Genomic DNA, 27,409 nt, shown 5'->3' with positions numbered 1-27,409 from the left:
CCAGGTTTACTCCTTTCTATAGATAGCTGCTTTTTTCACTCTTTTTTAAGAACACATTCTGTATTGATTGCCATCAGGACATAAAGATCATTTTAATCAGTATAACAAAAAGTGTATCTTAATCTGACTACCAACCCCAGCTTTAAGCACGCTGATGCTGAAAAACCTCTTCAACTGTGATAAACTCACACACAGTCACAATGGAGGCTTCTTTGTTAAACCACAACCTCTGACAGTCTGTCAGTGTAGCTTCTCTGTTCAACCACAGTCCTGTAATGTGGTCTACATGAGCCACTGAGGAGCTCCTCACCATCCTTTCTTCTTCTCTTTCTCTTTAATCCATTCACGCCCCCGCCCACTCCCCCCCCCTCCCTCCACTCTCCTTGGCCTTGATATCAAATAAAGATGAAGGTGTCGCTCTAATCGACATTGTAGCCAATGAATCATTTAACAGTGTTAGTCTAACATTCCAGATTCCAGGTCAGTGCGTCTCACTACACATCCCCCTGCCAGCAGGGTTTAGCCTGGTTCGGCCTGCCTGCTGCAGACTGGCAGCGCCGTGTCTCTGCTGTTGTTGCCAACCAGCAAACGTTGTTTTCTGCCCCGGCCATCCCTCGGGCACCCAGCCCCGATGTGTGCAGAAAAATGCTGAGCGGAAGGAATGTTTTAGATGAAAGCATACATTTACCCCTCAGCTTAAGTCAAATTAGTGCTTTTTCCTTTTTTTTTTTTTTTACAGATTTCTAGTGATTTGCCCACAGATGCAGAGTTTGGATATGTTGCTGCAGTTTCAGATTTTGTTTTCAGGTTATTTCAGGTTACATGCTCTCTCTTAATCTGTGTTTTGCTTTACTGCAGCACTTTTTAATTCTTTAACACGCTTGATAGGATGTTCTTTATCTGTATTCAGCTGTAATTTAGGGTGAAGGCTTTTGTATTATTGTTAAAAGGTTACTTGCACTGTGTTTAAGTGTTTTAGGGCTGTAACTAACGCCGGCCTCACGTCTCAGCTCCCATAAAAAAAAGTCATTTCAGACGTTCTCCTGGGGTGATCCAACAAAATTACAAAACGGCTTTACAAGAATAACATTTCTAATACTTGCTACTCACAAATGCCTTTTGTGACTTAGTGTCTCTGTAGGTTTGAATTACTTGCAGAAATGAATGTATTAGGGGAAGTATGAAATACAAGCAGTGTCCTTAATAGACCTGCAGACAACATTCAGGACTGCAAAGTGGAATTACAACAATGGTTGTGCACAACAGAGTAATGTTTGTGTATATTGCATGTGACACATCTATGACTTAAGTTACCTAACTAATATGTTCTCACCTCAACAATGATCTTTTGTCACATTCACCTTTCACACCTGTGCCTGTAACAGGAGTCTTTTAATTGTTTCTCAAGGATTGTCATGCATGTATGAGTCTCTTCAATCATGCATCCACCCTTTCACTGAGGTGTGGGTTTATGTTGGCCTTGTTAGGTGTGAATATGTGTTAGTCTAAGATAACAAGGTCATGAATTCATGTTTTATAGGAGTTCTGCACCTGTCTCTTATTGCACCAGTGTGTGAAAGTTTCACTGTGTGGAATAAAATTGGTTTTTTTTGTGTGTGTGCATGCATTTACAAATTCTGGGGCTTGATTGTTCTTTACATGATAAAGTATATCATTTCTTTAACTGCCATAGATAAAACTGTTTACATCTCAGTCTGTGTTTTGGATTCCGTAACAGTCTGAGTCTGTGTGTGTGTGTGTGTGTGTGTGTGTGTGTGTGTGTGTGTGTGTGTGTGTGTGTGTGTGTGTGTGTGTGTGTGTGTGTTTTCATAAGTGCACTGCAGTGAAGCAGTCAGTAAAAGTAGGTCAGGAGAGAAGGGCTCCCTAGAAGACGACGTGAACTCGTCACCTTGAATTGCGTCGCAGGCTGCTGAGGGAAGAAAGAGGGAGAGACAGATGAGGGGAGGAGGAGGAGGAGGGGGAGGAGGACAAGAGGGGAGGTGAGGTCCAGAAAGGCAGGAAAAAAAGAGAGAGTGAGAAACTGAGTAAGAGACGCACAACGTGGAGGAGGGAAGAGGAAAACAAACAACAAGGAAAAAGAACAGGAGGTGAGAAGAGATGCAGGAATTCGTCCTCCTTCTGTCTCATGCACAGGTGTACCCAGTGTTTGGCTCATTACTTGAGCCAAAGTATAGATACTCCTGGTCACACATTACTCCAATACAAGTGAAAGTTGCTCAGTCAGATTATTACTTACACTAAAGTACTGGATAACTTGTTTTAAAAAATACTTAAGTATTCAAACTACTTTTTGAAAAAAATCTCAAAATGTACTTTCACGTTTCATGACTGCAGTGAGAATACAGGAGGGTACATTCTGCCACATTATGTATTGAAAAACAGTATCAATATTTTTGAACTCACATGCTACAGATTGCTAATAAGAACAATGGCAGGAGCAGCCAAAAATAGAATAAAAACAGTAAGTTAACTTCAAACACAGACAACTTTATACAAAATGTTCATGAGGAAGTAAATACATGTTTAGCTAAATACTGTCATGTATTGGTTAGACAGGTCACATGACAGAGGTGAAACTGGAAGGAGATAAAAACTTTTCAGTTACGGCATGGAGCCAAGAAGTTGTATGTTCAGAGTTTCGCAATAGAGCAAGTGTATATGTATGTATGTGTATATGTGTATATGTAGATAGACCTTTCTTACTTGGTTATTTTTTTTAATTTTTAAATTTTATTTGATCAAGTCTTCTTTTTAACTATATCATGAAGTTTACGGGCTGCTTATCCCTTTATAAAATGTTATGCTTTATTTGTTGTAAAAAAGATACACATGAAATATGAAATTTGCAGTTGTATGAACATTATCTCTTTTGGCCTATGTTTTTTTTTAAATTATTTTTTTCTCTTTCTTTCTTTTTTTGTTCCTCTATTCTTTTGCCTGCTTTTTTAAATTTTATTTTTTTTATTCGTTTACCTTATTTATATGCGAAGAGATGTAGGGGGTGGGGGGTTAAAGGGAAGTAAAAAGTCTTTTTTTTTTGTGAACGTTTTGCACTCAAAAAGAAAACAATAAAGATAATATTGAAAAAAAGAATAGAGCAAGTGAAATTTGAAGCTTAAATTTTATGATTTAATTCAGGTTGCATCTAATTAAGTATTAAGATAGGCACACAGCAAATACCTCCACATGCTTTTTCAGGTTGGATGTTGAACTTTTGTAGGCACTGATGAAATTTGTGCGTGTTCAACAGAGCAAATATGTAAAAATATACAAATCATTCTTCATTTTGAAAACCTCAAACATTGGCATTTGATATGACTCACTATATATCAATTTTATATTGCTGGTTAAACAGATATTTCATTTAAAGAATCAGTATTGTTCAAGTTTCTCGCTGAAAAGTGAATTTTGATTTTCTAGACGTGACATTGAACTCATCAAGATGCCGTTTTACTTACCTTCGCCTAATTGTCATTTTTCCGACCCGACCTTGAACACACCCAAATGTAACCTCATGTGACCTCGTTAGCTCGCTTACTGGTCCCTATCACAGTCTATGGTCCCTATCCTGCAGATTTTAACTCGTATTTCAACATTGGATTACTTTTATTTTTATTTTTGGGACTTGCTTCAAAGTTTGAGAGAGATACTACTTCTGCTTAAAGAGGAGGAAGAGGAGGAGGAAGACTTTCCTGCTGCAGCAGCTGACAGTGTTTCAACCTGAAGACAGTTGAAGGTATTGCATTTAGCCAAACTTTATACCTTTTCACACGTGCATTCATCCTCGTTTGCACCTAACCACCAACATATGTGCAGTTTAACACCTTTGGAAGAAAACTGATGCATGCTTGTGTATCAGTGATTTGATTTAACAGACATGAATCCACTCAATATATAAGGTTACATCATGGGACCGGACATGACGTCACATTAAATGTCTGATAGTTTAACTTGATAGCTGTATGATAAGTTCAAACATTGATTTTCCAGTTTTGTAAAATGTGAGTAAGTGATGTCCACAGTATTTCATACTGAGGGTATCATCAGAAAACACCAAAATGAGCTCCTGATTGACATCTTTAAAACTCATGATAGACTGTGACTGATGACACTCATGGGCTGAAAAAGAGGAGACAGATGGAGGGATGTAAAAAAAAAAAAAAAAGGATGAACTCATTTGATCTAAAACACACACTCACCGTGGGATTTGTTCAAACTTTGCAGCCAGAGAATGTTTCGTGTAAATAGCGTGTACCAATGGTCCCTCAGACTCCTCGCATGGGTGACTTGTTTCTTTCATTTGGCTGTGAACATGGTAAGTCAATTAAAATGAAGGTCACTGAGTGATGGACATGCTGTGTACAGCAGGGGAAACTGTTTCTGTGGGACTCAGGCAATGACCAACAGAGTCATGCTGCCACTTTAACAACTTTAGGATTAAATACTTTTTCAGGGACTTTATTAAAGCAGATACATTTGAAGAGGTGTGTTCAGAAGAAAAGATCAAATATGAAATAACACTTAAGTGTTTCAGTAAACTATTTTACCAGTATGGGATTAGTCAGGTGTCATAAACCTCCATAGAAGAAAGTGAAACAAGATCATATAGTTCAAATGGTGACAAAGCTCCAACAGAGGGTTACTATGTGAGAAAAAACATGACAACATTTTTTATTTTACATCCATTATTTTATTCTTATTATTTTTTTAAGTTACATTTTTGGGCTTTTACGCTTTTATGAAATTAAATCCTGGATGCAAAAAAACTACCTCCAACTCAACTGTGAAAAATCTGACCTCATAATCATCGGCCCCAAATCCCTCACCACAACCACCAACAACTTCAACCCCCCTATCGACAATGCTTCCCTCACTCCGTCCTCACATGTTCACAACCTCGGTATCATTTTGGACTCCCATCTCACTCTGGAACAGCACATCAAGCACATCACCAAAACTGCCTTCTTCCACCTTAAAACTATCGCCCGTCTCCGTCCACCTCTCTCCTTTTCCACCGCTGAAACCCTGATCCACGCCTTTATCACTTCCAGACTCGACTACTGTAACAGCATCTTCTATGGCCTTCCTTCAAAACAACTCAACAAACTACAATACATCCAGAACTCTGCCGCCCGCCTGCTCACCCACACCCGCTCCCGTGACCATATCACCCCTGTCCTCCAAAACCTCCACTGGCTCCCTATCAAACAGCGCATACATTTCAAAATCCTCCTTCTCACCCACAGAGCCCTCCATAACCAGGCCCCCTCTTACCTCACCGACCTGCTCCATCACCACACCCCCTCCCGTAACCTCCGATCCTCCAACGCCCACCTCCTCTCCCTACCACCTGACACCAAGCACAGAACCTTGGGGGACAGAGCTTTCTCTGTCGCCGCCCCCACCCTCTGGAACGCCTTACCACTTAACATTCGAAACTGCCCCAACCTGTCCACCTTCAAATCACTCACCAAAACCCACCTGTTTAGAATTGCATATGATTGCTTTTAAATGTATTTTATTTATGTTTTTATTATTCTGTTGTTTTATATTATGTTTTTATCCTTTGTGCAGCGTCTTTGAGTTTTTAGAAAAGCGCTTTATAAATAAAATGTATTATTATTATTATTATTTATGATAGATGAGAGGACAGTGGATAGTGTAGGAAACTGTGAGAGAGTGGGGGAATGACATGTGGGAAAGGCTCCACAGGGAATTGAACCCAGGCTGCCCGCTGTATCGGTGCACAACTTAACCATTAGGCCAAGTCCACACCCTACATCCATGATTTTGACTGTCTCTTCCTTTCTACACACATCTTTTTTTTTGTTCACATGTTTGTGTTAGAGCAGAAGCTTCAGTCTGTATTTTGGTAACACACTTCATCTACATTGCTTGGCTGGTTCATAAGCATTAATTTTTTGGCACATCACATCCAGTGACTGTTTGATTGGCAAAAGGGGAGTTTAAATCTCAGACATGATAGCGGACTGTTTTTTTTTCCAGTTCAGATTTGAGAGTGGAGATGGAATGGCATCTCATTCTCTGAATTCCCTGCTGATGATGCTCCTTCTCCTGGGTTAGCTGCCTTTGCAGGCTCAGGGATAATCTTTCCATTTTGTAGTGTTGTTCCCCGTCTTCCAAACATTAGTGAATCGGCTTATACACCTAAGTTATCTTTGTGCAGTCAGACGAGTAGAGTTTTTTTTGCTTAATGTAGCGTTTACAGTGTTTCCCCTAGGTTTACAGCCTTGGGGGGGGGGGGGGTGCAGACAGACTTTGCCACAACTATCTGTCTGTCTGTCTGTCTGTCTATCTATCTATCTATCTATCTATCTATCTATCTATCTATCTACCAAGTACTAACATTGTCAACATTTCACTCTTTTAACACTTTTGCTTTTGTAATATCTTATGTTAAATAATCTAGCCTGCAAAAAAGTCAAAAGAAAACATTCTGTGACCACTATATCTGATTCTCTTGATTCAAATAAAAATGCCATGAACGCAAAATATAGGTCTGCATTGCACTATTACGACGGTCCCTGAATGCACCTGCAGTAACTGGCGCTCTGGACCTCTGCACAGACAGTCAGCTCACGGCACTCTTTGATGACAAGGAGTTGATCAAACTTACTAAATGTGTCTGATGTTTCACCAAACTGGATTAAATCAAGCTCTAGATGCAGAGCTTTTTACGGTGAGAGCGGCAAAGACGTCAAATATTAAACAGACGTCCCCCGGTTGTGTTTTTGTCACTAACGCACACCGGGGGGTAAAAATCCTCAATGAAGAGGAGACTGGTTCACACAGCACACCTGCTGCAGGTAGAGACCAAGCTAACACTGCGCCCCTCCAATAATAACTCAGCCTGTTACAGGAACGCATAGCTTTAATTTCTTAAGATAAGACGCACAGCGGGGAAAATATGAACTCTTAATGTCCGACGGTCCTTCTTAAGTTTTCATCTGAGTTTGTATTATCAGTGATGCACTTCAGCTCGTCATAGTCTCGTTTTCGTCTTGAAAAACCGAGTTGTTGATGAACATTTATCGTATCGTTGTGCTGTGATGTGTGTATGTGAGCGCACGTGTTTGTGTGTCTATGTGCGCATGGAGCGGAACGCCAATATATGGCGGCTACCATATTGGAAATGCTGACCACAACCTAATGTCTGTCAAACTAGTGTGAGGTAAAGAGACAGGCTTTGAGTCTCCTCACTAACAGCTACAGTGTTCCTACCTGACAGTCAAGTCAGCCGTGACAATTCACCCACCGTACAGTGTGTGACGATTGAGAAATGAGCTATCCAGACTACACTCGTTTTTTAAACCAGGCTGTAAACATGTTTATTTCTGCTGTAAAGATCAGCTTTTTTGAATTGGTGTGTATGTGGTTTCTGGTGCTACCAGAGCCTGCCTCAAGCGGAGACTCGAGGAACTGCAGTTTTTAAGACTTCCACATTGGCTTCAATTCTTGTGGCCAGAGGATGCCGCTTGGTTTGTATGTGTAACTTTATCAAGGCGTTCTCAGAGACCTGGTCTGTTGCCATATTGGAAGATTTTTGACTCATTTTCAAAGTCTCAATTAAGTTTCTGCTGGTGTTGAAATGAAATTGTTTTTTCTGACTCATGGCAGTATACAAATCTGTGTGTGATATAGACTTAATAGCTGAGCTACGAACATGTAGCTATGTGGCTATGCTAACTAGCGCTAGCACTTATCCATGATAAATAAAAATCATCCACTAGATCTTCAAATCTGCAGGCCTGTGGAGTAAAACCGACCTCTACCAGAAAGGCAGCGGGACCTTTCTGAAGGATTGGTCACAGATTCTGTTTCTTGTTGTTTTATTTGTCAGTATGTCGACGTGTGTCTTGGTACACAGCTACAGCTACATCTATGAACATGTAGCTATGTGGCTATGCTAATTAGCGCTAGCACTTATCCATGACAAATAAAAATCATCCACTAGATCTTCAAATCTGCAGACGTGGGGAGTAAAACCGACCTCTGCCAGAAAGGCAGCAGGACCTTTTATGAAGGATTGGTCACAGATTCTGTTTCTTGTTGTTTTATCAGCATGTAGACGTGTGTCTTGGTACACAGCTACAGCTACGACATGTAGCTATGTAGCTATGCTAACTAGCGCTAGCACTTATCCATGATAAATAAAAATCATCCACTAGATCTTCAAATCTGCAGACGTGGGGAGTAAAACTGACCTTTGTGTTTATTAAGACAGCCTACAACTAGCATGCCTCCCTCCTAAGCTCCTTGTTAGCACACACGTGTGCAGGTAATGAAAAACGGAGGGGGGATTCAGTTTTATTTTATACAGTCTATGGGCTGAACAAGCTCCGAGCTCTGACTCCGTGACAGACCGGATATTGTTGTTACGTAACAAAAACACGGAAGTCTGAAACGGCTCGTTTCACACACATTTACAGAAAGGTGGAGAAATCAGAACAGGGGCAGAATGGATTTTTTTCATTCTCGGGGGGTTTGTAGACATGCCAGGGAAACATATTTCAGGTAGAGAACCATTAAAAAGTCCATTTTGCATGATATGTCACCTTTAAAGGGCTTATGCCACTTTGATCTCTGGGGTTTAGTTCACACTATTTCATGACACTTGAAGTTCTTTGAGACTTTCACATATCTTGTGGAAGTTTCACTTTGATTGCTTTGTGCAGATGAATGTGTTTGACAGCAGATCATGTAGTAGAAAACAGAAACAATCAAATATAGGATTAGGATCTAATGGCCAAGTTACACCTGATCCATGTCCGGCCCATCTCTGTCATCTCTATCACAGAACCGGATCTGATAGGTTTCTATTCTAGTCGATGTGTCAACTCGCCCTGGATCCACTCCATTGCGCTCCGGCTGCGTCTCTTAGCCAGCACGCCGGAGACCTCCGGATCAGATGCACAAGACTTCTATTTTTGCAGTCAGTAAGCATTAATTAAAGGTAATTAAATTAAACTGGTTCAGGAGATGCATGGTGTCCACAATGTTGATGGTTAAGTTCCCAGCTTCTCTTCCCCATGCCTCCGTGTTCTTGATCGAGACACTGCAGAGTCAAGGTGTTTTGTAAGTTTGACTCACACTGCTCACCAATTTTGTGTAAAAGCAGAAAATAAATGATCATAATTTACAGCTTACATAACTCCAGGTGAACACCATTAAGTCTTACTACCAGAGGTAGAGGAACACAAACACGGCAGGACCATGCAGCTACAACGATTGTCACCATGGTGATTAGTTGGTATTTCGGCTGTGCTGCTCATTTGAAGCTGTCACAATTTTAAGTCCTCACTGAATTAGACGTTTTTGCATACAGAGGCTGAGGGGGACGGCTTCTCCCTGCTGGGTTTAGAAATCCTGGATTAGCGAGGCTAATGAAGAGAGGGCTAAACCCATTCAAACTGCTCAGTCGTGAAACATGATCAAGTCAAATTTAGGGAAGTTCAAGAGAAAAAGGAAAGGAAAAAGAAAAGCGTGGAAGAGGAGAGAGTGGGGAAAAAGTGAATTCTTCCTCTGGAGTTGCGTTTGTATGTGTCAGCCCTGTCAACACATCACAGCTTAAAGACTGTAGGGTAACAAACCTGACCTGCACGCCTTGAACTGTGACAAATATTGGAGCGCGGTGAAAAAGCATGGGCAGACTGTTTCTGAACATTTAACTTGTTTGGTTGGAGGTTGTTTGGTTTCACATAATTGACTGTAAGTGGCATTAAATTACCAAAAAGCCAAATAGTAAAGGATCACTGTTTTGTGTACAGTACTAAGAAGCCCCTGAAGTCCCAAAAAGTAACATCTTTTATATATTGCACTGACAAGAGATCAACTTTTTTTTATGAGAAATTATTTGTGCGCTCAATATCCTGATCTTTAGAACAACTCATCTTGTATGCACAATACTATTATCTTGTGGGAACAAGTTCATAATCTTCTTCCCACTATATAATAATAATATGCACACAAAGTTGGATAAAAACAGCCTTAACTCAGCTCCAGGCGCAGCATCTTTCAACACTCAGAACATTGTTAAGATTTCTAACCCAGCACCCTGAAGTGATAACTAACACGTCTAAAGATCCGTAGCTTCCTTCACCCAAGAAACATTCAGTGGTTAGATTTCTTGACTTCATCAGAAGTGATTGAACCTGCCTCCATCCAACCAACAAGAAACAAGTATCTTAAAAGTTGTTTTCTCCTCTTCTTAAAGACTGACCTGGCAATGTTTTTAGTTTTACTTTTTACAAATCTGAGTCATCATGCTGTTATTTGCTAAACTGACCAGTCCCTCCAGGATTTCGCGGGATTTTTTTGTGATTGTTGCGGCCCAAAAAGCCTGAATTTGCGACAGCTTTTTGAAAAAATTGCCGTGAAAGTTGCAATTTTTGTTTTGCTTTTTTCCCCCCAATAACATTTCAGGGGCAATTACATATGCTAAATTACAGTTGTTTTTAGAAAACATTCTTGATGTGGCCACTGACTGTATTTTGATTCTCTTGATTCACAGAGAAATGCCATGAAAGGACTATATTGCACATTTACGACGGTCCCTGAATGCACCTCGCAGCGACTGATGCACAGTCAGTTCACGGCACTCTGAAACGAATCTGCATCTTTGATGACTATGAGTTGATCCAAACTTACTAAATGTGTCTGATGTTTCACCAAACTGGAATAAATCAAGCTGTAGACGCAGAGCTTTTTACGGTAATGGCGGCAACAACGTCAAACATCAAATATTAGCACCTTAAATAGTAAACAGACGTCCCCCGGTTGTGTGTTTGTCACTAACGCACACCGGGGGGTAAAAATCATCAATGAAGATGAGACAGATGCATGGAGGTGAGGAGAGCTGGTTCATAAAGCACACCTGCTGCAGGTAGAGACCAAGCGAACACTGAGCCCCTCAATCTATAAATAACAATGTTGTCATGGTCACTTGTCCTGCCTGCTGTCTCCTCTTTTCACCCGTTCTCTGTGCATGTTTTGTTGTTGAAAAGTGCCGATCAAGGGAGGACTTATGTTTATGTTCCAAGGAAGTGAAATTGATGATGAAACCGATGACGTGCAGGGGCTGAGATTAAGGTAATTGGTCAAATTTGCGAGAAAGTTGCGGTGATTGTATAAAATTGCAAGGCCGCGAAAAAATCGCGCTGATTGGTTGAATTTGCGTTGATAGTTGCGATCGCGAAATCGCAACTTCCTGGAGGGACTGACTGAAGACACTAATTGAAAGAAAATCACAGGAAAACTGTTTACTATCCCAGGTTCATACTGCTTGAGTTAGTAAAAGTCTTGTTGTAACCAAACATTCACAGTGAAACTGAGACTCAAAACACAAAGATGAATGGGTGCTCTTTTGGGGATGCAATTAATCAAGAAATGAACAGATGATTTTTGCATCACTTTTGATCTAAAACAAGGAAGCGTCTCAAGTTGCTGATCAGACTGTAAACAAAGGCAGCTCATGGGAAAGTGGTGACAGCTACTACTATCCGTCCCATCAATATCATCTCTCTTTCACTCTTAATCTATCCCTCTGTCAAACCCCAACTCTGCTCAGCTATGTCTGTCTAACGTGTCTGGTTCTGCTCGAGGTATCTGCCTGTTAAAGGAAGTTTGCCCTTGCCGCTGGTGGGTTAAGATGAGATCAGACTGGGTCCTGTCTGTAAGATGGGACTGGATCTTATCCTGTCTTGATGTTGGGTCTTTGTTAATGATCTAACATGTAGTACAAAGCTGCTCTGTTTGGAAAGCGTCTTGAGATGACATTTGTTGTGATTTGGCGCTATGCAAATAAAGATTGATTGATTGATTGACTGATTGTAAGGATGTCTTGACTCTAAGTCATTTACTATTAACCGCTGGCTACACCAGAATCAATGAAGACATGGCTATAGTTACCAGAGGCGTATATCACTGTCAGATGAGAGCTGATGGGTTCTAAACAGAAGAAGATTAGGGCCAATGAAAGATACTGTTTTTGGAGGTTAGGTCAGTAGAATAGAAATTTTAAAAATTCTGACATTTTTAAAAAATTCTGTCTTTAAAATCCCAATTATGAATTTTTACTCAGAATTCTGACTTTAATCTCAAAATTCTATTAAGTCAGAATTCTTCGAAAAAAAAAAATCAGAAATAAAAGGTCAGATCTCAAAAAGATCTATTTTGTTATCCCAGTCTCCAAATTAATATTAGTTTATTTTAAGATGTGTGAGATTAACACCTTTTAAATTGGCATGACAATTAGGATCTGGCTAATTAAATATGTGTTCATTCTTTCAAAATAAAACTAAATAAAAACCAGGTGGTGTTTTTATTTTGGGCAGTGTGGAAGATAATGAAACATGAAAGTAAATAACATAAAATACAGGCTTTGAAACACATTTTATCAATAAAACAACCGTAAAAATGTGCATTTGTGTATTTCCCCCAAAGTTACTGGTTACATAAAGTGAATATGTGCTAAGGCTAAAGCCGTCAACACTCACTGATCTTCAGTTCTGAGCTGTGATGACATGTTGTGGTGAAAATGTCTGATCCTTGTTCCTCCTCAAAGATTAGATTTTCACTTCAGTGAGGTTTCAAACAGCTTATGAAAGACGGCTCTGCACACATTTAGACCTTCCAGCAGGTTTCTGATGAACGCCTGGATAAAAGCATAATATGTGGTTACAGGATGCATGTTATATACCGTATCATAATATTGTTTCCTGTTTCCATGCTTGCAATTTTTCTTTTTACGCTACACAGATCAAAAACAAGATGAAAACAAAACACACACAGACACCCCGGTAAATAAGAGTCACATGTACGCATGCATCCATCAGTGGAATCACAGAGATGAGCTCTCCTGCTGCTTTGTCTCTCAGCTCTACATGCAATCACTGTGTTGTGGCACAGAGCAGAAAATGACAGTAATTCAGGTAATGAGAGTGAAATAGCGGTGATGGGAGGCAGAGGCTTAGCTGTTTGAAAACTCAGGCGTGGAAAATGGGAGGAAAGCAGGAAAGAGAGATGAAAAAAGAAAAGAAAAAAGAACGAGAAGACGTGTCCAGTGCTGTTGAGGAGTTGTCAAACATGATCTGAAATGATTTCTATTTTCCTGACCAGGATGTTTCAAGTCTGGCTGCTCTGAGCTGACATGAAAGACGGTGAAACAGCCGTCAAAATCGCTTTTATCACATCATCTGACATGATCTTCTAACTCAAAGACGGAGAGAAACAGACAAAGCAACTGAGAAGATCAAGAACGGGAGTTGGTCTGGTTGAAAATGTTACTGGAATCTTTGCATTTTAGGCTACTGTTGTTCTAGCATACGTGCTTCCATTGAGGTTCCTGCACATGATTCTCCTGATCGGCTTTGCCACAAAATCGAAACGCTAACAGCGAGAATATTGAGATTATTGATCTCTTTTTTGGATTTTCGAGAAGCAAAGACAGAAATAACGGGATGTTGTCAGCCGGCTTGAACACACTCCAAGCTTCTTTTTCCCTCCTCTGTGCACATTGAATTCAGAATGATTTTTAGAAAAGCTATGCCAAGAAAAAATCTCATGAAATACAGTTTCTGAAAATTGGATCCAAGTCTTCTTGGAGGAGGTTTGAAATGTGATTCTGATTGACTATCTGTGCACACTTCTCAATCTGGCAGCTTCAATCCAAAGTGAGCAACCCCTCCTGGACAGCACTATACTTTAGAGGAGGATGATGATAATGTGTCTGCAGTCTGCCCATGCTTTGACAATGAAAGGAACACCATCACTGTGTCGTTGAAGTCTTGGATGCTCATGTTGAAACCACAGCATCCTATGCAGAAAGACTGGTTACTCTGTGAGACACAAAACCAATCAGATTACTCATAAACAACAGAAGGATGATCTGATTTAAGACACACATCTTATTTATCTGCAGTTCAGACAAAGCTTTAAGGCCAAATTCCACCAGATCCGCGTTCGGTTCGTCTCCGATCCGTCACCGGATCTGATAGGTTTCTATTCTAGTCAATGTGTTAACTTCCACTGGATCCGCTCTGTTGCGTCCTGGCTGTGTCTCTGATTCGGCACAGCCCTCCTTATCAGATACACAAGACTTCTATTTTTCGAGATCAGATTGAGCGGGACAGGAAGTCAGGCACCAAAACAAAATGAAAACATCCTGTTAATTTTCAAAATAAAACACTCTGTGTTATCACCAGATCGTATTTCACTTCACTACAACAACAAACCGTCAAGATGAGCGGAGCCAGGCCTGGAGTCAACAGGTCAGAGGTTTTCAGAGGACCAGAAAGACAATATGGATGTGAAGAGGAGTCGGATATTTATTAATGCAGTAATTACCGCAGGAAGACCTGGGTCACATGACTCCAGCTGTTTGGCGGTCCTGCTTCATGGTGCGTTCTGAAAACGCAACCCTAGGGTGTTGACGGACACGGAGCCGGACCTCAGCAGATCGGAGATGGACTGGACACGGATCTGGTGGAATCCCGCGTGGGTCATGAAGAACATTGGCTCATCTAAGTTTATTTGGGCCTTTTGGTGTAGCCGGCAATTAGCAATGAACAGCTACAGACCAAGATTTCTCCTCCTCTGTGTTGCTGTTGTTCAAAGTTAAAATTGGAAAAATGGAGTTAGGACAAAAGTTCCCAAAGTTGTACCCACATGTCTGTTCATAGAAAGTAATTCATTTGTTAGGAAAGTCGGGTTGGTTTGACGGTAGCATCATCTAGGTGGCAGGTCTGGGGTTTGATCCCATGTCCAGCTGTCTACATGCTGAATTGTCATTGGACAAGACATCTATCCTCGTCACTGCCCCCTGGTTACTGTACCTTCAGTGTTTGAAAGGGCCAGTTAATACTGATGGGTGCTTGACAAAGCAGCTTCTGCCACTAGTGAATGAATGTGAGTGTGACATGTAATGTAAAGAGTGCTTTGAGTGGTCTGAAGATGAGAGAAAGTGCTTTACAAATTCAGTCCATTTACCATTAACCATTGCTTACAATCGATCTAGGATTGCATTCAGCCGGTGAGTTGTTCTTTTGCTCACCACACGGCTGTTTCCTTGTGAACATGAAAGCTTCCTGAAACATGAATAAACTAAAATACTCTGCCTACAAACAGACCTGGAACACTTAAGTCCTAGCCTTTACCAGAAACCTCGGCTGACCAGGCATCCACCAAAGTTACAACCTCTGGTGTTGAAATTGAAACCAGTGCAGAAGTGCTAAAAACCAAACATATTTCAGAAATATTTATATACGTGTGGACGTAGCCTGAATAGATTATATATGATCATTAAATGTAAAGACACAGCTGAGTCATATTGCGGTTTGGTTTGAGTTGAACTCAAAAGCAAAGGGACACATTTATTCTCTCTATAGTTCCCTTAGCTTCAGTGCTCAGATTGCAGCCTCTGCTTTTGTTGAGTCAAGATTTATCAGGTGAAAAAAAAACTCTGGGGTGCTTTGCCAATGTGAAAATTGGTCCTTTGCTTACATAAAGAGAAAGATCTAACCCTCAGGAAAGAGACTTTCTGGATATCAAGAATTAAAAGCCAGAGCTGTGTTCCTCCAGGTAAAACTCCTCAGTGCCTTAAAGTGCCGTGGAAAAATATTACTGCAGTGCAAAGAGGCCTTAAAGGAACATGTTTATGTGCTGTTTACTTGCAGAAAACATCCACACTTCCTGGCTATGACTCTGAGCACAGATTTTCCTTTGGTGGACACAGTTTAAGCATTCAGCACTATTTTTTTTGTTTGTCCTCCGGTAGAGGAAGCACTGAGAGTCATCTGAATCAAGAGGACAGATTCTGTTGCTCCCCATTAACGATGCTGTGTATGTGTGAGCACTAATTAGCCTCCATTACCTTGGATAAGAGCTGCAGAGAGAGGAGAGCATCAAAATTTAATGAGCCTCTTGTAGCCGCTCTGAATATTTGCTGTGTTTTTAAGTGCGGTATCTAACTCTGCCTCTCTCTCGCTTGCTCACTCAGACACACCACTGGTGCATTCAGATAAATAGGCGAGATGGTCGATACGGGTGATATTAGGTCAAGGGAAAACATCATGTCCACTTAAGATGGGCCGCTTGTTCCTGGCTGAGAGCCACTTGTAAGATAGATTTACTTATAGAAACACTGCCAATGAGTTTTGGTGGCTGTGTACACGCTCTGAGGCTCTTTGGGCTTTGCTTTGCTCACAAAAATATCTTTCTTTTGGGACTCTCCTGTAAAGAGCTACACTTTTGGTGATAATAGTTTGTAATAAAAGCCCACCATCTAGGATCGGAAGTCAACAAGAGCAATAGGGTTCATTAGCTGCTTCATTGGGCTCTTGGGTCTAAACTGTAATGAACTTTTATGGGCTGAGTGTGAAGTGGTTACCACATGATAAATCTCTTTTTACTGATTCTGCATAAAAATGCTAAATTTGTAGGTGTGGTACCAGATTTTGGTAACAGATATGTTCTGTCTTTATTTGTCCACTCGTGTTTTCAGGATTTAAAGGGGCAGATCAGAACCCATGTGTAACTGTTCATTTCTATAAAGCTCCCATGAGGAGGTTTTAGCTGGTTACAAAATAGACTGAAATGAATACTGGTGCCTCTTTAAGGCCTATAAAAATAAAAGATTATCAGTATAACAGTCGGCTGTTTCTATTAAGTCATTTTTAATGCCTGAACCTGCTGCTGCTTGGTGTGAGCAGGCATCAACCTGCCTGTGTTTAAAATGAAGCCAATGTGGAAGTGCTTAAAACTGCAGTTCCTCCAGTGTCCACTTGGGGAAGGCTCCAATAACCAAGGTACCACCCATGTTAAAGGTGACATATCATGCAAAATGGACTTTTTAATGGTTCTCTACCTGAAATATGTGTCCCTGGCATGTCTACAAACCCCCCGAGAATAAAAAAAATCCATTCTGCCCCTGTTCTGATTTCTCCACCTTTCTGTAAATGTGTGTGAAACGAGCCGTTTCAGACTTCCGTGTTTTTGTTACGTAACAACAATATCTGGTCTGTCACGGAGTCAGAGCTCGGAGCTTATTCAGCCCATAGACTGTATAAAATAATACTGAATCCCCCCTCCGTTTTTCATTACCTGCACAAATGTGTGCTAACAAGGAGCTTAGGAGGGAGGCATGCTAGTTGTAGGCTGTCTTAATAAACACAAAGGTCGGTTTTACTCCCCACGTCTGCAGATTTGAAGATCTAGTGGATGATTTTTATTTATCATGGATAAGTGCTAGCGCTAGTTAGCATAGCTACATGTCGTAGCTGTAGCTGTGTACCAAGACACACGTCGACATACTGACAAATAAAACAACAAGAAACACTAAATCTGTGACCAATCCTTCAGAAAGGTCCTGCTGCAGGCGCCTCTCCGTCAGGATCAGATTCAGAGGGTTGAAGTAACGTGATCTCTGAGCAGCCGTGTATATTCAGCCAACATGTAAACATTAGATCAACGTGCTGGACAGCCGATGCACATCCACTTCCTGAGGGGGCGTGGTCAGAGGGAAAACAGAGTGTTCTGAGGAGGACTGAAGAAGAGGGTTTTTCAAGCATGCCAAAATCTGATTTCAAAGTGTTGTTTTGAGCACAAACTTTAAAGACATGTTTTGGGGACCTCTTAGACCAATATATATTGATGAAAAAAGCGTGATATGTCACCTTTAAAATGCTAGTTTTACAGGACAAGAATTTTTTGTTGTTGTTGTGAATAGCCCAATCCTCTATTCCAGGAGTTCCCAGAGTAGGAGAAGGACCCCCTGGGGTGTCACGAGGCACTTATGAGGGATCTTGAGATGTCTTCCAGAATGTTATTATTTTTCAAATAATCTAAAACTGCATATTTTACCCTTTATTGTACACATATAGACACAAACAGCAGTTAAAAGCAACTCACATCACAGTGGGGGTCGCGAGTCTTTGGCAACAATATTTTGGGGGTCCTGGGCTGAGAAGTTTGGGAACCCCTGCTCTATTCGTACACACTTTACAGGGGGTGAACTTATATATAGTTTGTACTTTTACACTGTGGGCACATTGTAGCTGTTAACCAGGAGGCTAAAGGCCGCATCAACTGCACCTCTATGCCTCTTGCTAGGTTGACTGAAAATTAAGTCAGCATTTCCAATATGGTGAATGCCATAGTTAGGCTTCGAGACTACGTCCATGTTTTACAGTCTATGGGCAGATGTCACACACAGAGTTATAACGGTAACAACCTTTTTATCACATTTTCCACTGCAAAGATTCTTCATGAGTGATACGTTTGACAGTTAGAATAAAGTAAGGTATCATTTCTTGTTAAAAACACCACTTATACATGCACAGGCCAACATCAGCAAAGAGATCAATAGTCCTGTCTTGACCGCATGGGTCGCCAAAATCCACTCAAACCCAAAGTTCCCTACTGGAGCTTTAATTAGATAACTGCATGCAGGTGCAGATGAAAGCTCACTCACATAGGCGCTAGATTTGTATTCATGCTTCCCAAGTTTCTAGTCTGAACAGAAAAGCTGGGGATTTCCTGAACTGCTGGTCACAGTGGAAGTTGTCCATAAATCCCACAGGCTTTATCATCAACAGATGATGTGCAATGTGCTCTGAGATTACCTCTAAACTTTCACAAAACAGCTAGTTTCTAATGTCTATTGAATTCATCATACAGTGTACCAGCTCCTCTCACTGCATGGTTCACACTACATTAATATTTCAGTCTGCTCTTGAGTTCAAATCATCTCAAACAGAAGACCTTGACAGGGGAAAAAAAAACTTTAACTTTAGTTTAGATGGATGGGCTCAAACAATGGTTCTTAAAAATATGCTGAGATTTGAATTGTGTTTTTATTTTATATTAAATAAATTCAATTTCTCGGAAGTGAGAGCAGAGAGGTGCAGAAAAGTACTCACATTTAGGAAAGCAGAGAACGTTTTGAGTTTTTAACTTGAAGGATTATTTATTTACGTTTCTGACAGTCTTCCCTCTGGTGAAGCAATCATTATTCTGTTCATTATTTCAGTTTTGAAATGTTAACATTTCCCTCTATTTTCTATTTTAACAAAAAACGTAGAAAGAGAATATCTCAATTCTTTTCATAAGATTTTTAGATCTGCTCAAAACAATCTCAGTTCTCCTCAAATATCTGATTATTGGAATTTTTATTGGACACTGTATTAATATAATCTTACCCCGCTCTATATCGATCATATCTTAATCCTGTTTCTCAGATTATATTCAGTTATTACACTCAGCAAAACCAAAAACTTGAGTCTTTTTTTTTTTTTAAATCGTCTCTCAAAAGGTTCATCATAATTGTGACATTTTCCAAAATGAGGCTTCTGCTCTGCTGGAGTCTGCAGTGTTTGATGAGTGTCTGATAAACCTTCATACAGACCCCCACACACTGCGGAGAGACAGAGCGTCTGCCTCCTGGGCCACTAATGGACACAGAGAGCAGCAGAGATCAATACAAGCAGACAGAGAGAGAGAGAGAGAGAGAGAGAGGGAGGGAGAGAGGGGGAGAGAGAGGGAGAGAGAGGGAGAGAGAGGGAGAGAGGGAGAGAGGGAGAGAGAGAGAGAGGGAGAGAGAGAGAGAGAGAGAGAGAGAGAGAGAGAGAGAGAGAGAGAGAGAGAGAGAGAGACAGACAGACCTTGCTGGTGGCTTTAGTTTGTGTTGCAAATTGTGTGCTGAATTACAGAGGGAAATTAGGCGTGGGGATGTGTGTCTACATATTTTCAATATCATTAATGATGTGTGTTTTCTTACTCCAGTTGCACACAGATAGAAAGAGAGTGTGTTTAGCTGCTTCATGTGCAGACAGTGATCGTATCTTACATCCTGTCTGTTTCTCTCTGCTGATAGACAAGAGGGTGAAACACTCAGCTCTTATGCCCAAATCATGAGAGACATGCTTGTGAGCTGAATGCGCATCTAAGCGCATCGTCTGTTTTTTAACCTCACGTCTTCTGGCCTTGTGCTTGTTGCTCCTGCTGACAGGAGACAGCAGCAGGGGAGAGACAGAGTTGTCCATACTTGTCAGATAAAATCTGGGCTGCCTGGTAGCCAACACTGAGCAGACTGTAATCAGGTTGAGGCTTCGCTGTGAATCACTCTTCAGAGGTTCAGGAGTGTGAACATAACCATGTCAGGAGGAAAGTCAAATATTGGGAAGCCCAGAGAGACATTTTCAAGGTGTAGGACTGGAGGAGGAAAGGTTACCAAGTATACAAGACTCTTGTGTTAGTGCAGCAAAGACTGAATCCAGAAAAATGTGCTAAAACATTAGACAAACTTGGGGTTCAGAATAACATAAGATAACATCTACTCACTAAACAGAAACTAATAAATTCTTCAGCTCTTATTCATTTATTTTGACCATAGACTGTGTCAGAGATATCACACATTAGTTTTTGAAGCAGAGTTTGAAGACGACCTTTGGGGGTAGCTATAGATACAGATTTGTGATTATGCTGGTGGTTCTCAAAACCTAACATGTGCACCTAAACTGTGCACAGATACAGTATAAAGACACACACTATGCAGTAAGTAATAATCAGCGCAGACTAATTCATGCAAGAGGCTCACATGATCACAAACTGTAGACCAAATCCACAATCTGACTGGATTTCAAACTGTAGGGCTGTAGGCCTACAAGAACGTGAAGCTGTCCGTGGTGCTGAAAGTCCTTAAAGACAGACTCTGCAGGACCTGCTCCACTCATTTAACAAACACCACCTCATATTCTGCTCTCAGTGATCACTTCTAAGATATATTTGCATTCAAAGTTGGAATTTTGGGGCTTTTATACCTTTATTCAGAGAGGAGAGGACAGTGGATAGAACAGGAACTTAAAGAGAGTGGGGGAATGACATGCATGTTAGTAGGATGTAAATCAAAACTTTTTTAATTAATTAATTAATTAATTAATTTTTATTCAAGTTGTATTTTGGAGCATTTTTGCCTTTAATCGATATGACAGCTGAAGAGAGACCGGACATATGGGGAGTGGAGAGTGGGGGAGGACATGCAGTAAATGGTCAAGGCTGGAATAGAACCTGTGACCTCTGCGACGAAGGCTGTAGCCTCTGTATATGGGGCGCACGCCTAGACCGCTAGCCCAACGGCGCACCCTAAATCAAAAGTTTAAAGACTCATTGCAAGAAAGTAATAATCAGAGCCACCAAAACCGTAAAAAAGAGAAAATCCAAGATCTGAAACTAATCTGAAACTTGGGCTCAGAAGCACCCAAGATATTGGCGCCCTTTGCGGTTGCCATACTATAAATCCTGACCAACCCTACATTTCGGTGAACGTGGACACACCAGAGATGAGGAACTGAGGCGGGCGTTTGGCCTCCTGATAAAAAACAACATCTTTGACACCTAGTCAGGAATTCTTTTACCTTTTTCCTGGTGGCTTTGTGAAGGCTTGAGGACAGCTTTATGTTCATTTCAATGAGCATTTTAGCAGATTTGAGCTTTCAGATGGCAGACTTGATGCGTGCCAAAAATCCTGAGGACTGGAGGCTCGCCTGTTTTTACCCAGCGCCCCACGCAGTTCTTGACAGTTTATTGACCTTGTATCAACTTTATGTATGTTAAGATCTGTAGAATATGTCCAAGGGATGAAATATTACACTGGGTAGAGCCAACAGCTTGTTTGCTATAGAGCCTTTTACATTTCTATTTACATGTTTCTGCCAAACTTTACATTAAATCACACACCACTTCTTCCCTCCTTATGTAGAATCTTTCTTACTGAAATTTGGAGAGTCATGAAGATTTAGTAAAACATAGTTTATGGTCTTATTTTGGGTTATACTTAAATAGAGCAGTCTGCAGCTCATGCAGCTAACACTCATCTGGTGTAAAAGCCTTGACAGCTCGAGTCTGAGCCACCGCCATCACGTAGCAAACACAGACCTTGTATTTCTAGTAAACATGCACGGCTCATTTCACACTAATGCTTTCGCTGTTGTTGGTTTTTTTCAGCGGTCACTTAAACTTTACATTTCTGCTGAACTCTTTTGAAAACCCAGAACTGGCTTTGACTTCTAATCCATCAGTGAGAAAAGAAAAACTCCCAGATTGCCTTTTTAATAGCTTCCTAACTCCCTGATTTAATTTGTTTGGCGAGGAGACGGGAGCGTGTGGAGGCGACGACACGATCAAGTCAGCAGGAGTTTTTGACCAGTGCACTATTCTCTGCGGTGACATTAATTATCTTTATATGCCGGCGTCCCCTCCTGTTTGTCTTCTCTATGACTATCAGAGAAATGGATCAAAGTCATTACACTGAATGATGAGTATGTGTTCACCTAGTTTACACAGGAGTTCAATTACAGCGTATAGATCTACTTCCAGCTAATGTTTTCTGAAGACAAACAAACCTTCAACTTAATGAGCAGCTCGCTAGAACAAATTTGGACTAAATTGAATTAGACCTCGTGCTGAGGCCGCCCATGCTGAGTACTCTGCACACTCGGTCGTTTGTCAGTGCCACCACGGTGATGATGTGATGATGTTAACGTGACTTAAAAACAAATCTGGCTCAGTATCGAGCTCAGGACCTTGTTATGAAATGCGCGATGTAATTACGAGTCGTTTTAAGTCTGGTAGCAGTTATTGTTAGCTATCATCACACACACAAAGCAGCACCACTTCACTGATGAACTGGAGGATGCTGCCATTTGTCACTGTCACACACACTGACACACACAGCAAGGAAAATACATGCTAATACACACACACACAACTACAATGGGTTACATAGGTCCCTATATAAACACAAAACCTCATTTAGTCTATATTTTGTTGAGACCAGTTCTTTATAAACACACTATAGAAGACTAACTCCAGTGTGTCAGAGTTTCTTCAATGATTACAGTCGAGATAAGATCCTTCTAGAAAAGTTGTGTCATTATGAAACATCTTTAAGAATGCTAACGTGTTAACCAGTCCACTGTTGTGGTCTAAACTTGAGTTTTAGGGCAGGTATTGATTTGATTGATTTCAAATTTGGTACAAAAAGTCTGTTGTACCTTTGGGGTGAAGCACACTTCCTTTATTGATTGTCTGACACATCAAATCAACACTTGTATGAAAATAAATACTTACAATCTCATGAGATTCATATCAGTTTACTTTCGTTTCAGTATTAATCCCTACTTCTTCCCACTTCTTTTCGCATATATAAAGAGAATTTAGTTCAATTTTTTTTTGCAAAAGTTTGCTCTTTTGTAACAGTCTATCAGTCTAAATAATAATAAACTCTATTCATGTAGCACTTTTCTAAACAGGACTACAAAGGGCTTTACAAATTAAAATAAAATAAAAGAGAAATGTGAGGAAGAATAAAAAAAAACCCAGAAAAACAGGGAGTGAAGTAAAATAAGAGCCACAAAAAGACAGCAAATGAGAAGTGAGTTTAAAAAATGTTGACTATGAAAAAAAGAAATTAAATAATAATTAAAAAAAAAGCTAAAAACAAAGTTTGTTTCTCAAGGTTTGCTCTTTTTTTACATGTTCCAAATAAATTGAATTCAATTCAAATTTTGGCATGTTCATGTGTTAAACTCAGATGGCAAAAATAGAGCCGTTACAACAACTTGACGTCTATATTTTAGCATCCTCATTGGAATATGATTGTACATCTTCTTAAAGGAACAGTGTGCAAAAATAGTAATATTTAGCAGACAGATTTTAGATTGAAAGGGCCTTAGAGGACAAGAATTTGCAGTGATGCTTGATGAGTATGATCTTCCTATTTGTCAAGTTTTGACTATCAATACAAATTATTTTGCGCACAATAACAACCCCTCACTTTTTCTTCTTTATCTCCCAACTGGTCTCTTTTTTGCAGCCAATCATTCAGTCAAAAACTCCTTTGATACTAGATAGTCCATTCTCTGGAGGTGCATTATGGCTCCTCCAAAGGATGATATAAAAGGCTCATTCTAAGTTTACAAAAATATTTTTTCTTTTTTTCCCACAAGTCTTTCCCATTGTTTTTATGTTTTCTAATATACTAAAATAAAAGCAAATGTTACACACACACACACACAGAGCAGTTTAAAAGAGACCTTATAGTCAAGACCAGGGGAAGAGAAAGTGACGTGTGACCTCTCGTAACCTTTTAAACCTGCTGTAGTGTTTAACTCTTCTACACAGTCTCAACTACAGATCATCAGCCTGTTGAACACACACACATTTAAACCAGTTCAAACTCCCTGTTTATTATGCACTGATGTAATAAGCCACAGTTAAAGAGACTTCAGTTGTGTGTCCTTTCACTGCAGGACCCGTGATGTCAAACTCTCTGTCAGGAGGTCCCATCACAGCTCTCATCATCTTAATCCTCACAGCCCTGTTCTCATGAAATAAACAGAACATTTCGTTCAGAACACATCATTTGTTCCCCGGTGGTCTCAGCATGTGCTCGTCTCTCTTTTTTTTGTTAAGCTCACAAAGCAGAAACACAAAGAGAAGCCCCGCAAATATTAGTAACTGCATCCATGGATACTGTCGGCTGAGTAACAAAGAAATTCTTTATTCTAATTCTGTATTGTACATCACAGACGAGAGACAGAAAAAACAACCTGAAGATGAAAGACTACCTTTTAAGGCTAATGCACAATGCTTACAAAATCCATCTAAGGTGTTTCAGTCCAGTATTTAGGATTTGAAACACACAGGATTTTTTAAATAAGGAATATATTCTGGCGGTAAGAAGAGTCACATGACTCAAGCACTCGCTGGTTCATTGTTGTTGTTTTTTTTTTTCAGGGTCTTTCTAGAAATAAGTGCCCTATTATTTCCAGGGTGATCTCTCTGGCACTCTGTGGGCTTTCCTCCAGACCCCATGTGTGTACTGTATGTGTATGTGAGTGTGTGTGTGTGTGTGTGTGTGTGTGTGTGTGTGTGAGTGTGAGTGTGAGTGGGTGGGTTGGGGGTACACTCACCTTCACCCATTTCCTTGACCCAATTTCAGCGTTGTCCCCGCTGCACCTTTTTAAGGCTGAAGGAAAAGAAATCCCATTTAAATCCCCCAACATGTCTGACCTTCTCTGCTGCCCCTCAACACACACACACACACACACACACACACACACACACACACACACACACACACACACACACACACACACACACACACACACACACACACACACACACACACACACACACACTGCATGTTGTCCTCTTTCTGCCTGGCTTCACCACAGAATTTGGGCAGAAGAGTTGAATTATTCAGCATCACCCCACCCGCCAAAACACACACACACACACACACACACACACACACACACACACACACACACACACACACACACACACCCCCGTCCTCAGGTCTTTTACCGGACTTGAGTAGATTAAAGTCGAGGTGGAAATTACAAATCACTTCACAGATTGAAGCAGTTTAGTCTGATCACATCTTTACTTCCTTGGCTGTTCTTTTTTTTTCTCTCCTTCTTTTGGACCGTTTTTTTTTTTTCAGGCGTCACACCAGCTGACCTCGAGTTCACTGCCCCCCTCGTGTGTCTGCAGAAAAACACCATATGCACCATAACATAAAGCTGCTTCTTTGATATTGTATGCATGAAAGGTTATGTTGTTATGCGAGGGGTCGATCATGGTGAGAAGTCTCACCAGCTGCACAGTTTATTGTTCGGGTGTTATGGCACATTCAGTGTTTCAGCAATTAAAATTTAACTACATATATTTGTTGTTAGTGAAAATTAAGTGTTGATACATTTTTTTTTAGAATGATTATGATACCAACATTTTAGTACTGGGCCAAAAGTATCAATGGGTTAAAAACAAGACACATATTATAATAACAATATAATAATAAGTACCTTTCAAAACCCATAATGCTTTAAACCAAGGGTACAAATGCACACCGGCAGATTAAATTAACATTAAAAGCATGAAAAAACATTAGTTGCAGGACCTGAGATGTTAAAAGTGAAAGTTACAATACAATCAGGTTGTGCTGGAATTGAAATGAGTAAAGTAATTGAGCCAATAAAACTGGATTAACAATAAAACAAATTAAAATCTGAAATAACAATACAATTTTAAAAAAGACAGTCAGCAAATTTACTCTAAAAAGGTCTTTCTATAAATGTAGGTTTTGAGGAGTGATTTAAAAGAAGGTATTGATTCAATTCTATGTGTTTAAGTTTAACTCATTCCCTGTAAGGATGCGACTGACTGCCTTTGTAGATGTATGGCCTGACTCTGTACACTTAATTATGACTCTGAAGCAAGACAAGTATCTTCAAACAAGCTTATCTAACGTTAGCAGCAGCCTGGCTTAGTTTGGCGGCCTATCTATATATTATTGTTGTTTATTGCCCCAAAGTGTTAAATACTTGATTTTGATAGGTCAATACCTCAGACCTCAGGTGAGTTATTTCTTGACAGCAAAGTGCTGCAAAAACCTCATTCCACACATCAAATCAAATCAAACTGCAGGAATGAGTCCAGCACATTTCACCTCTGCCTGTTGACACTGGCAAAAAAAATCCCATTAGCTCACAATAGCTTTCTATTACAATTGGGCAACGTGGATATTTCTAGTGCTACTTTAAATTCATTTAGAGGGCATGACACTTTAGATTCATGATGGATGGCTGACAAGTCACCGGCAAAGAAAGAAGGAAAGGAAAACCATGCAGAAACAGTGAGGGAGTTTAAAAAACACAAGGAGCTGAATGAAAGATTGCCCAACTGTGTTAAATACCTGATTTTGATTGGTCAATACCTCATACCCCAGGTGTGTTATTTCTTGACAGCGAAGAGCTGCAACAACCTCATTCCACACATCAAATCAAAACAATCTGCAGGAAGGAACCATAGACTGTAAAAAATATGGACGTAGTATCCGTGACGTCACCCATCTGTTTCTGAACGCTGTTTTGAGACCAATCGGCTGCGGCAGCCATATTGCTTCTGTCGAGCCAGTGTGACGTAAAGAGGCGGGCTTTGAGCCTCCTAGCCAACAGCTACAGTGTTCTTGCAGGCAGCTGTGTCTCTCATTGGAAGACTAGTAATCTCAATATCTTCCAAATTGCCGAATTAGAAAAAAATTCACCCCCCTCACAGTGAGAGGACATCGAGAAATTAGCTATTCAGACTACACTCATCTTTTGTACCAGGCTGTAAACATGTTTATTAATGCTGCAAAGATCGTCTTTTTCCCATTCATGTGTATGTGACTTCCGGTACTTCCGGAGCCAGCCTCAAGCGGATCCTCGATGAACTGCAGCTTTTAACACTTCCACATTGACTCATATTTTTAGACCGGAGGTTGCCGCTTGGAAGGAACCCAGCATGTTTCACCTCTGCATGTTGACAC

General features: G+C 40.4%; 1 protein-coding gene across 3 annotated transcripts in view; it reads left to right on the top strand.

Moving 5' to 3' along the window:
• The first annotated feature begins 3,516 nt into the window (after positions 1-3,516).
• Positions 3,517-27,409, top strand: part of klf7b (Kruppel-like factor 7b) — a 181,485-nt gene continuing 157,592 nt past the window's right edge. For all 3 annotated transcript variants that reach the window (XM_034694503.1, XM_034694501.1, XM_034694502.1), the window contains exon 1: positions 3,517-3,757. The gene's annotated coding sequence lies outside the window, so the exon portion shown is untranslated. The remainder of the gene's footprint in view (positions 3,758-27,409) is intronic.

This window comes from Notolabrus celidotus, chromosome 10 (assembly GCF_009762535.1).
Source record: "Notolabrus celidotus isolate fNotCel1 chromosome 10, fNotCel1.pri, whole genome shotgun sequence".
NCBI classification, from domain to species: domain Eukaryota; kingdom Metazoa; phylum Chordata; class Actinopteri; order Labriformes; family Labridae; genus Notolabrus; species Notolabrus celidotus.
This window is presented reverse-complemented; position numbering and strand designations above follow the sequence as displayed.